The 12,062-nt window shown below is 39.6% G+C and overlaps 1 pseudogene; it reads right to left on the bottom strand.

Annotated features, from left to right (window-relative positions):
- Window positions 1-4,646: 4,646 nt before the first annotated feature.
- LOC103586734 lies at window positions 4,647-10,155 on the bottom strand (annotated as a pseudogene).
- Between the last annotated feature and the right edge of the window lie 1,907 nt (window positions 10,156-12,062).

Genomic DNA, 12,062 nt, shown 5'->3' on the forward strand with positions numbered 1-12,062 from the left:
TTTCCGAGGGCACATGGAGAAGTCTTGCAGAATGGGGACCAAGTCAGTGAACTGGACACGTGGTGCTGCTGCGAGTGGGCGCAGTTACATTTTTCTCTTATGACATTTATTGCTTTCATTTCTGCTCTCAGAGGTCGTTGTGTCTACGTGCTCATTATAGCACATTTGAAAAATATAGGAAATAAATACAGGTGATACAGGAGGAAAATTAGCCATCCCCGTAGTCCTGCTGGCCAGAGATCTCCTATTCACGTTCTGGTGATTACTGTTCTGTTTTGTTTTAAATTGGGCTCGTTCTGCCCATATTGTTAAAGGACCTGCTTTTTACATCCAACACTGTGTCCTTAACATTGTCACATGCCCTTGAACGTTTCACAGGCACAGTTTTTAAGGCCCCATAGTTCTCCCTTGCCACTAGCAAAGCAGCGTCTGAGACGTCAGCCAGTGCCAAGGAGGAAACTAGGACAGGAAAATTGAATATATAGAATATAATCCAAATTTATACATAATGCCTGGAGGGGTGGGATTGTGGATGGCTTTTATTTTCTTCCTTTTCTTTTAGAATTTGCACATTTTTCTGTGACACACACATGAGAAGAGGCAGAATGATGTAGTGATCGGAAGGCTGGGACAGCAGTGAACTCTGTTCAGTCCAATCACTAACCAGGTAAGTTGCTTAACCATAGGGTGCCTCCATTTCCCCATCTCTGAAGTGTGGGCAATAATGCTGCCTACCTCACAGGCGGGTTTGGAAGCTTAGGTGTAGGTGAAGCCCAGTAGATACCTAGTAAACAGTAACTATGGAGGCTTTACATTAGTATTATAATTATGAAAGTTCTAAAAGTTCCTGTTATGAGATGAATTATGTCCCCACCCCCATCACGTGTTGAAGTCCTGACCCTCGGTACCCCAGAATGTGACTGTATTTGGAGAGAGGATCTTTAAAAAGGGACTTAAGTTAAAATGAGGTCATTGGGATGGGCCCTAATCCAATATGACTGGCGTCCTTAGAAGAAGAGGAAGAGACATCGGGGATGCAGGCACACAGAGGAAAGGCCATGTGAGGACCCAGCAAGAAGGTGGCCATCTGCAAAGCCAAGGAGAGAGGCCTTAGGAGAAACCAAACCTCACGACCTGCTGACACCTCGATCTTGGTCTTCCAGGCTCCAGGACTGTGTGATGATTGATTTCTGTTGTTTAAGCCACCTGCCTGCAGTACTTTGTTAGAGAAGCCCTAGCAAACTCATACAGTTCCTTAAAAAGAATATCAGCATCACTGTTGTTCGTAGCCTATATCTCTGCCCTGAGTTCCTTATAATCTAAGAGCCATGCAGAGGCCATTGACACACCTTGTGCAAGTGGAAAACAGCCCCCGCCGCAGGCCCTGTGGTTCCTCTCCTTCCCAGGGTGCCCAGTGTCTGCAGGATGTCTTTTGGCTACATAGAGCCCCCATGGTCACGCCTCACAGTCCTGTTTCTCCCCAGGCAGCAGGTTCTCCCTTGACTCCACTTGGAATTTTCTCCCTCTTCCCTCGGGAGCCTTGGCCAGCCATTTTCCCATACCGGGTGCCCTCTCTCTTGAAGATGTGTCTGCACTTGAATAAAGTAGTTTTCCATCCTCCAAATACCAACAGGAGAGTTTTCATGCACACAGCACTTGGATCATTAACATGACGGTCTCTTAGAGTGGAGAGGAGGCCACTGGGGGTGTGTGTGCAGCGCTTTCTCTGTTTATGAAAGCACAGCTAGCTCTTTGCTGAAAGCACAGGAAAAATGATTGTTGGGTTAGGATATTTTTTGTTTTTGCAAACTGTGGGCCAGCTCTTTCTCCTTGGCTAGGTAGATCACCAGTGCACCTCGTCTGCTAAGTCAGCCTCTCTTCATCCCTATTTTCTCAGGAGACAGTCTTATAAATCTGACTAATAACTCCCATTTCATTTTCCCAAACTCCATTAGAGAGAAATTATAATGAAGCTCAAATACTCTCCAGGTTATTCATGGGAAAGACCTTTGGCTTTTTAAAAACGCATTCGAGATGGCTGGATTAATCTAGTGGCACATTACAATGTGGCCCTGCTGAAGTTTGCAGGAGATTCCTGGCACCCAGCATTGTGTGTTCCACAATACTGCCAAGGAACATGAATTATCTTTACAGGAAGAGGCTGGAATTAATATGTCAGATGGAAAAGACCCACTGGCAGTGCCTGATGGAAACCCAAGACCCTTTGCTCCGTGTCAAGGTTCTGCAAGGTTGGAGTCATAATTACACAACTCAAGAGCAAACACCCCAAGCAGGCTCTTCTCTGAGAAGGGCATGAGGGCAGAGCAGTGGAGAATTTATAGACTACCCTCTCCATCTGGCCCTGCTCACCCACAGGCTTGGGACAGGAGTATTTGTAGCCTTGGAAAGAGGCACTTACATAGATGCCTAATTTATCACAGGCATATTGAAAAAAAATGCTGATTTCATTCCTTTTATTACCTCTCTGGCACAGCAAGTTAATTAAAAAAAATGTATGATTGCTGCTTTGTATTCATTTAAGAAGTTGATTTGTAATGTAAATATATGCATTTGTATGGTACATACATCAATACGAGCGATAATAATGGTGAATAATAGAATAATAATATCTATCACCAAATGAGCTCCAGACCGTGGGGAAGAAGTGATATACAGATTATTTATAACCCCATCACCAACCCTGCAAGGCCAACATTATTAAATCCATTTTATTGATGGAGAAACTGAGGCTCAGAGTAGTTAAGGAGCTTGCCCAAGGTCACACAGCTGATATGTGGTGTGTTGGGATTTGGCCTAAGTTATAAGACAGTATTTTTGGCAGGGTGGACTGAACTTTCTCTCTGCACATCCTTTCCCTAGTCCCGCTATCTGCTTCCACCTAATCCCCAGCATGGTCATGGGAGAAACCTGGGCAATCGAGAGAAGCAACACTCTATGTTGTTATGTCATATGAGGAAGCTCTGGAAGGTCAGCCACAGCAGGAAAGGGTGTATGAACCTTTAGTGTGGTGAGGACAGTGCGGTTATTTTGCAAAATATAGGTTCTTCATGCTAATATGAAGAGCACGCTTTTCTCATATTGATTAGATGGGTTGGCTTTTGAAAGGGCAGCTCCTCACGGTGGTGAGTCATGCTTGATTTCACGCACCGCAGGGGAAAACCAGCTGCAGTTGAAATGAGAGGCCAGATTCGTTTCCACCCCTTCCCATTCCAGCCTCTGCTCATTTCTTCCCTCTGAAGCGCAAAGAGAAGCCTGGTGGAGGAGAAAGCCACTGGCATTCAGTGAGAGGGTCACTCCCAAATCCTTCACCGCCATGCTCAATGCGGAATGCCTAAAAAAAACAATTAGACATTTTTTTCTTCCTGGCCATATGCTTCCCCCTAAAACAGCTATTAGAGTACTTATTCTGGTTTATGGATACTTGGATTGTTTCCAGGGTATGGCTGCTGCAAATAAAGCTGCAGCGAGCATACATGTACAAGTCTTTGCTTAGAAGTAGCGTTCTTTTCTCCTGGGTAAATCACCTTAGAGAAGAATAACTGAATCATGTGGAAGCATATGTCTAACTTTCTAATAAACTTCCAAACTGTTTTCCAAAGTGGTTGTACCATTTTCCATCCCCACCACCAGTGCATGAAAGTTCCGGTTCTTACATCTCTTCATCAGCAGTTTTTGTAGTCAGTCTTTCTAATTTTAGCCATTCAAATAAGTATTAGTATCTGATGGTTTTAATTTCTATTTCCTTAATGAATAATGACAGCAGCCATGTTTTCACGTGTTTATTTGCCTTCCATATATTTTCTTTGGTGAAGTGTTTGTTCAACTCTTTTGCCCATTAGAAATAATTAAGTTGCTTGTTTTCTTATTACTGAGTTTTACATACTCAGGATACATGCCCTTTCTCAAATGTATGCTTTGCAAATATTTTCTCCAGTCTGTGGCTTGACTTTTCATTGTCATTAAAGGGTCTTTTCAAGAGCAGAAGTTTTTAATTTTGATAAAGTTCAATTTATCTCTTTTTCTCTTATGGATTATGCTTTTGGTGTCATACTTAAGAAAACTTTGCCTCACCCAAATTCAAAGATTTTCTATATTTTCTTCTATAAGTTTCATAATTTTAGGTTTTATATTTAGGTCTATTTTGAGTTAATTTTTGTACATGGTGCAAGGTGTGGATGGAACTTGGGTTTTTTTGTTTTGCTTTGTTTTTTTGTTTTTTGTTTTTCTGGAAGGTTTTCAAGGGTTTCCATTTATTTCCTCCCCCAAATTTTGGTAATCTTCTTCGCCTTTAATTAATCCATCAACCCTTCATGGCAAAAATTTGTAAAAACAAATTCATACCCAGATTCTTGTTTTCAACAAGGAAGTAAAAAGTTGTCCCTCTGTGCAACATGAAGCCTCTGCTGGAAGAGAAATGTCAGTGGGGGGAAGAGAACAGAGGTCAGTGTGGGGAGGGTGTCTTACTGGGTAGGGGGGGGTTAGTTTTCCCACATCCTCACATTATGCTAATAGAAACGCAGACATATTTGGAGGCCTTTGCAGAAAGAAAAGTCAGGGGTTCTTGAAGTCGCAAAGCAGGGATTTGAACAAATTGTACATCTCTCTGTCCCCCACAGGCAGCTGAATCATGCTTTAGAAGCCATGAGAGACACATCAGAGCCCTGAGCACTGGTGCAGCTCGCAGCCTGAGCTCTCGCCTTTCCCACCTGGGCCCTTCTCCTCCACATCACAACAGCGACCACAGCTCCAGTGACCACAGCTCCAAGGAGAACCAGGCCACTAATTATTCCTGTGATGGGAATGGTGGACTGAGGAGGCTGGTCCCACCTCAGGGTGATGGGCTCAGGCAGCCCCTCAGGCTGCACATGGCACATGTATCTCTGCTCCTCTCCAGAAGGCACCCCCACAGCTGCCCGCTTCTGGCAGATTCCACCCCCTGCAGGCCCGGTCTCCATAAGCTCCGTGTCCTGGGTCTGGTCCTCCCTGTCCCGCTGCCAAGTCAGCATGGTCTCTGCAGGGTAGAAACCCCAGACTCAGCACCTCAGCCTGACTTCACAGTCAGAGATCAGGTGGTGAGTCACATGTGTCTTTGGGGGGCGTTTACCAGTTTATTATAAAGGGTACAACTCAGGAACAGCCAGAAAAAAGAGATGCATAGGGCAAACTGTGGGATGGGGGAGGGTGTGTGGAGCTTCCATGCCCTCTCTGGGCACACCACCTTCCCAGCAGCGTGATATGGTCACCAACCTTGAAGCTGTCGAAGTTCATTTTTCGCATATGAATATCTGATCACTCCAGTAGTCCTTGTTGAAAAGACTGTACATTCCCCACTGAATTACCTTTGCACCTTTGTTAAAAATCAGTTGTCTGTATATGTGTGTGTCTATTTCTGGATCCCTTATTCTGTTGCACTGATTTATTTCCCTGTATTGACTCCAATACCTCACTGACTTGATTACACTAGCTTTATAAGAAGTCTTGAAATCAGGAAGTGTTAGCCCTCCAACTTTGTTCTTTTCTGAGATTGTTTGACTATTCTAGGTTCTTTGCATTTCTGTATGAATTTTACAATCAACTGCCAATTTCTACATAAAACCTGCTAGGATTTTGGTAGGAATTGTGGTAAATCTATATAGACAGATCAACTTGAGGAGAAATCACATCTTAAAATTATTGAGTCTTCTGATCCATAAACAAGATACATTTCTTAATTTATTTAGATCTTTAATTTTTGTCATCAATGTTTTGTAGTGTTCAGTATACAGATCTTGCATATCTTTTGTCAACTTTATTCCTATTTCATATTTCTTGTAAATGATGTTATTTTTTCTTAATTCCAACCCCTGATTGTTTATTGCTGGCACATAGAAATAAAGTTGATTTTTGTATATTGATATGACATCCTGCAGCCTTGCTAAACTCACTTATTGGTTGAGTGTGTTGATCATAGATGATAATATTGTCTGCAAGTAAGAACAGCTTTGCTTTCCCAGTTCCAATTTGAACATTTTTTTCTTTCCTAATATCCCTAGTTAGAACCTTCAGTACAGTTCAATATTAAATAGTAGTGGTAAGACCAGATATCTTTGTTTTATTTTTGATCTTAGGAGAGGGAAATGATTTAAACTTTCACTATTAACTATGACGTTAATTGTACATTTTCCTTAGATGCCTCTTACCACATTGAGAAAGTTCACTTCTATTCCTAGTTTGCTAAGAGTTTTTTTTTTTTAATCAAGAAAAAACATTGTATTTTGTCAAATCCTTTTTCTGTGTTTATTGAGAAAAATCATATAATTTCTTCTCTGATTCACTGGTTACTTTTAAATGTGTTGTTATTTACAATTATTTAGAGGTTTTTCAAGTGTCTTTCTATTATTGATTTGTAATTTCCTTCCACTATGGTCAGAGAACATTCTTTGTATGACTTGAATCTTTTTAAATGTGTGGAGTCTTGTTTTACAAAACAGTGTATGTCGTATCTTGGTAAATCTTCTGTTTGCACTTGAAAAGAATGCATATTCTGCTGCTGCTGAGTGGAATGTTCTATAAATGTCAATCAGGTCAAATGGGTTGATAGTGTGTCCAAATCTTCTATATCCTTGCTGATTTTCTGCCCACTTGTTCTATTAATGATTGAGGATATGGTATTGAAATCTCTGATCAGAACTGTAGATTTTTCTGCTCTTCTCAAAGTTCTGCCAGGTTTTGCTTCACGTATTTTGGTGGTCTGTTATTTGGTCCATAAATGTTTAGGATTGTATGTCCTCTTGATTAATTGATCTCTTTATCATTATGAAATGCCATTTTTTTTCCTTTTTGTCTTTTTTCGTGACTGGCAACGGATCGCACCCCTCAGTGTCGCGCCCGTACCGGACCGGGACTGGCAACAGGATCGCAACCCGCGGTGTTGCGCCCGCACCTTGCTCAGCCAGTGAGTGGCCGGTCCGTATGTGGGATCTAAACCCTTGGCGGGAGCGCTGCCGCGCTCCCAAGTGGCGCACTGTAGCAGTGCGCCACCGGGCCGGCCCTGAAATGCCATTTTTATGCCTGGAAATATTGTTTGTTTTCTAATCTACATTGTCTGATATTAATATATTTTCTCCAGCCTACTTTTGATTAATGGCTATCATGGCATATCTTTTATTTTTGTTCTTTTACTTTCAACCTACTTGTCTTTTTAAATTAAAATTGCATTTTTTTGAAGGCAGCATATAGTTGGATCTTGCTTTTTTATCTGGTCTAACAATCTCTGTCTTTTAATTGGGATATTTAGATCATTTACATTTAATATGATTATGACATGGTCAGATTTAAGTCTAGCATCCTGTTTTTTGTCCATTTCTTCTCTTTTTTTCTGTCTTTTTTGAATTAATTGAATATTTTTACATTTTTGCTTTATCACCTTTGTTGTCTTATCAGCTATAAGTCCTTGGCTTGTTGTTTTAGTGGTTGCTTTATGGTTTATAGCACACAACTTTAACATCACAATCTACTTTCAAGTGATATTGTACCATTCCACGTACAGTATAAAGTGCACAGTGGTATATTTTCTTTTCACTCAGGTCTAAGTGTACAGATCTGACAATCTTAGGCCAAGCAGTAAATCTAACACCTCCCTCAACACACCTAAAACACACTGGGCAGGCATTGCCAGACCTTCCTGCTTGGGTATTAGACAAAGTTCCTTGTTATGCTTCAGTTTCTGCCTACCAGATGGAATTTTTCCTTTCTATTATCCCTCTTAAGCATTCCTGATGAAAACCCAATTCAAACCAGCTTAACAAAAACAGGTGGAATGATTTATTAGCTTAATGTATTAGGTGGAGAAATGCCTGACTAAATAAGACAAATTTATTATTTCACCTAAAAGAAGTCCCTAGGCAGGGCATATTAGGGTTTGTAAATTCAGCAGGCCAATAATATCATCAACCCAGGTACCTTCTGTTTTTCCTCTTTGATACTATTGACTAATTCCTTTCAGCTATTTCCCTCTGGTAGCAGGATGATGCCAGCAGTTCCAGACATCCTATCCAGACACAACAATGTCCAATAGACATTGTCCAGCTCTTTCTCACGTCTTTTTTTAAGAGCCAAACCTTGTCCATATCTCTCCAGAAGTCTTCTTACTGAAACAAATATAAGAACTGAGATTTCTTTCTTTTCAAAAAAGAAAGAAAGATACAACAATCACAATAGTTGTTGAACTTTCAAAAGGAGAGAACAGAGCTGAGGCCATCACAGGTGGGAAAGGGGGAGGGGAAAAGGGGGTTAGAGGGGAATTGGTCAAGGGCCACAAAAATGGTTACATTGTATAATGTTGCATCTACTAATTATCCTGATTTGAGCACACAGGTGTGGATATTTGATGCTGTTGCCCACAGATATTTACAATCAATTATGTCTCAATTAAAAAAATTAAAGTCACACACATACATAAAAATGATAGTTTTTCTCTAACTACCAAATCCATGGTGAGCAAGAGTGTGTGTGTGGTGGTGGGGAGCGTGGGGAGAGAAAGAGAGAGAGAGAGAGAGAGAGAGAGAGAGAGAGAGACCCTTGAGTTTCACTACAAAATCCTACTACACAGAATATCAGAATATCAGACCTAATATTAGAAATCAGGCAGGTACATTTAGACTTGATCTTTTTCTTTAACTTTATATTTTGAAGCAACTGTAGATTCACAGAAAATGATGAAGATAATCAAGCAAGGTCCCATGTACCATTTATCCAGTTTCTCCTATGGCAACGTCGTATAGAACCATCATACAACATCAAAAGCAGGAGAGTGATCTCGGTACGACTGTGTTGTATGTCAGTGCCAGTTAATCACATGTGCTTATTTGTGCAGCTGTCACTGCAGTCAAGATGCAGAACTGTTCCATCAGCACAAAGATCTCCGTTCTCCCTCTGTCATTCCTAACCCCAGGAAACCACGAATCTGTTCTCCATCTTTTTAATTTTGTCATTCTGAAAACAACATCATTTAGCTTTAATGTAATTATTGACATGCTGGACCTATGCCTGCCTTTCTTTTTGCTTTGTTCGTTCCCTTTCCTCTTGCTTCTGTTTTGTTTTCCTGCCTTATTGTAGGTTCCCTGAAAAACTTTTAAGAATTTCATTTTGATTTTTCTGCAGTATTTTTGAGTGTATCTCTTTGTATAGACTTTTTTTTAGTGGATGCTCTAAGTATTATATTATACATGCATAATTTATCAGTCTACTGGTGTTAACATTTTACCAGTTTGAGTAAAATGGAGAAACTTTATGTCCCTTTAAGTTTCCTTTCGTTTAATGGAGTATTTATTTTTTATTGAAACACAGTTTATTGCACGTACCTGCAGGGTACAGAGTTGCAGATCAATACCTATGTGCAATACGTGATTCTCAAATCAGGATTATTAGTGTAGTCAACATTATACAGTGTAATTGATTTTTGTGGCCCTTTACCAATTCCCCTCCCCCTTTCCCACCTCTGGTAACCTCAGTTCTGTTTTCTCCTTTTGAAAGTTCGCTGTATTTATAGTGATTGTTGTATCTTTCTTTTTTTACTTATTTGTTTATTTTTTTAGCTCCTACTTATGAGTGAGGACATGTGGTATTTCTCTTTCTGTGCCTGGCTTATTTCACTTCACATAATTTTCTCTAAGTTCATTCATGTTGTTGAGAATGACAGTATTTCATTCACTTTTATGGCAGAGTGGCATTCCATTGTGTAAATATAGCACGTTTTCCTTATCCAGCTATCTGATGATGGACATTTGGGTTGGTTCCACCTCTTGACTATTGTATATAGAGGTGCAATAACATAGGAGTGTAGGTATCCCTTTGATATGATGATTTCCATTCCTTAGTGGAATTGCTGGATCATATGGCACTTCTATATGTAGTTGTTTGAGGAACCTTCACACTGTTCTCCATAAAGGCTACACCAATTTGAGTCCAACCAACAGTGTAGAAGGATTCCACTTTCTTGGCATCCTCACCATTGTTTGTTATTCTTTGATTTTTGATTATAGCCCAACTAACTGGGGTGAGATGATATATGAGTGTGGTTTTGATTTGAATTTCCCTGAGGCTGAGCAATGCTGAGTGATGCTGTGCAGTTTTAAATGTTTGTTGGCCATTCATATATCTTCCTTGGAGAAATACCTATTCAATTCCTTTGCCCATGTTTTAATCAGGTCATTTATGTTTTTAATGTTAAGTTGTCTGAGTTCCTTGTGCATTCTGGATATTAATCCTTTGTCAGATGCATAGTTTGCAAATATTTTCTCCCACTCTATATGTTGTCTTTTTGCTCTGTTAATTGTTTCTTTTGCTGTGCAGAAGCCTTTTAGTTTGATATAATCCCATTTATTTTCCTTTTGTTGCCTGTGCTTTTGGGGTCATATGTATAAAGTCTTTGCCTAGCCCTACTAACTGAAGTGTTTCCCTTCAGTTTTCTTTGAGTAGATTTATAGCTTCAGGTCTTATATTTCAGTTTTTAATTCATTTCGAGTTGATTTTGGCATATGGCAGGAGGTACAGGTCTAGTTTCATCCTTGCACATGTGGATATCTGGTTTTCCCAGCACCGTTTGTTGAAGAGGCAGTCTTTCCCCCAAAGCATGCTCTTGTTGCCTTTGTTAAAATCAGTTGGTTATAAGTTTGTGGGTTGATTTCTGGGTTCTCTATTCTGTTTCATTAGTCCAAGTGTCTGTTTTTATGCCAGTACCATGCTGTGTTGGTTGCTGTAGCTTTGTAGTATAGTTTGTTTATCTCCTCAAAAAAATCAACTTTTTGTTTCATTGATCTTTTGTATCTGTTTTGGGGGTCTCTAATTCATTTAGTTCTGCTCTGATCTTAATTATTTCTTTCTGTATGCTAATTTTGGGGTTGGGTTTTTCTTGTTTTTCTGGTTCTTTTAGTTTATTTACTTGAAATCTTTCTATTCTTTTGATGTAAGTGTTTATTACAATAAACTTCCATCTTAGTACTGCTTCTGCAGTATCCCACAGGTTTTTGTATAGTTTCAAGAAACTTTTTGATTTCTTGTTTAATTTCTTCTTGGACCCATAAGTCATTCAGGAGCATGTTGTTTAATTTCCATGTATTTGTATACTTTCCGGAGTTTCATTTGTTGTTGATTTCTAGTTTTAATCCATTGTGGTCAGAAAAGATACTCAAAATAATTTCAATCTTTAAGAAATGTGTTGAGACTTGATTTGTGACCTAACGTGTGGTCTAACTTGGACAACGTTCCATGTGCTGGTGAGAAGAATGTACATTCTGTAGCTGTTGGATGAAATGTTTTGTAGATATCTCCAAGGTCAAATTGGTCTAAAGTGTAGTTTAAAATCTTGTGTTCCTCTGTTGATTTGTTGCCTAGATGATCTGTCCAATGCTGAGAGAGGAGTGTTCAGGTTCCCATCTATTATTGTATTGTAGTATATCTCTTTTTTTAGGTCTAAAAGAGCTTGCTTTTTATATCTGGGTGCTCTGGTGTTGGGTGCATATATAGTTCTGATTCTTATGGCTTCTTCCTGTATAGATACCTTTATCATTACATAATGGAATTCTTGGTCTCTTTTGATGGGTTTAGGTTTCAGGTCTGTTTTATACAATATAAGAATAGCTACTCCTGCTTGTTTCTGGTTTCCATTTACATGATATATCTTTTTCCATCCCTTCACTATTAGTCTGTGTGTGTCTTTACAGGTGAGGTGAGTCTCTGGAAGACACATATAGTTGGGTGTAGCTTTTTAATCCAAACAGTCAGTCTGAGTCTTTTGAGTGGGGAGTTTAATCCATTTACATTAAGGGTTGTTATTGAAAGGTATTATCTTACTCTTGGCATTTTGTCAATTTTCCTTTGGCCATTTAAAATATATTTTTGTTTCTTTCTTCCTCTTTTATTGTTTGTTGGCTTCTTGAGGTGGATGGATAGAAAAATTTCTTCCTTTCTCTCATTTCCATTTTTGTTCTACCAGTGAATTTTGTTTTTTCTTATGTATTCATGGTAGTGATTATTGTTTTTCGAATTCCAGATGCAGTACT

The sequence above is a fragment of the Galeopterus variegatus genome, unplaced genomic scaffold, assembly GCF_000696425.1.
Source record: "Galeopterus variegatus unplaced genomic scaffold, G_variegatus-3.0.2 Scaffold369, whole genome shotgun sequence".
Taxonomy (NCBI): domain Eukaryota; kingdom Metazoa; phylum Chordata; class Mammalia; order Dermoptera; family Cynocephalidae; genus Galeopterus; species Galeopterus variegatus.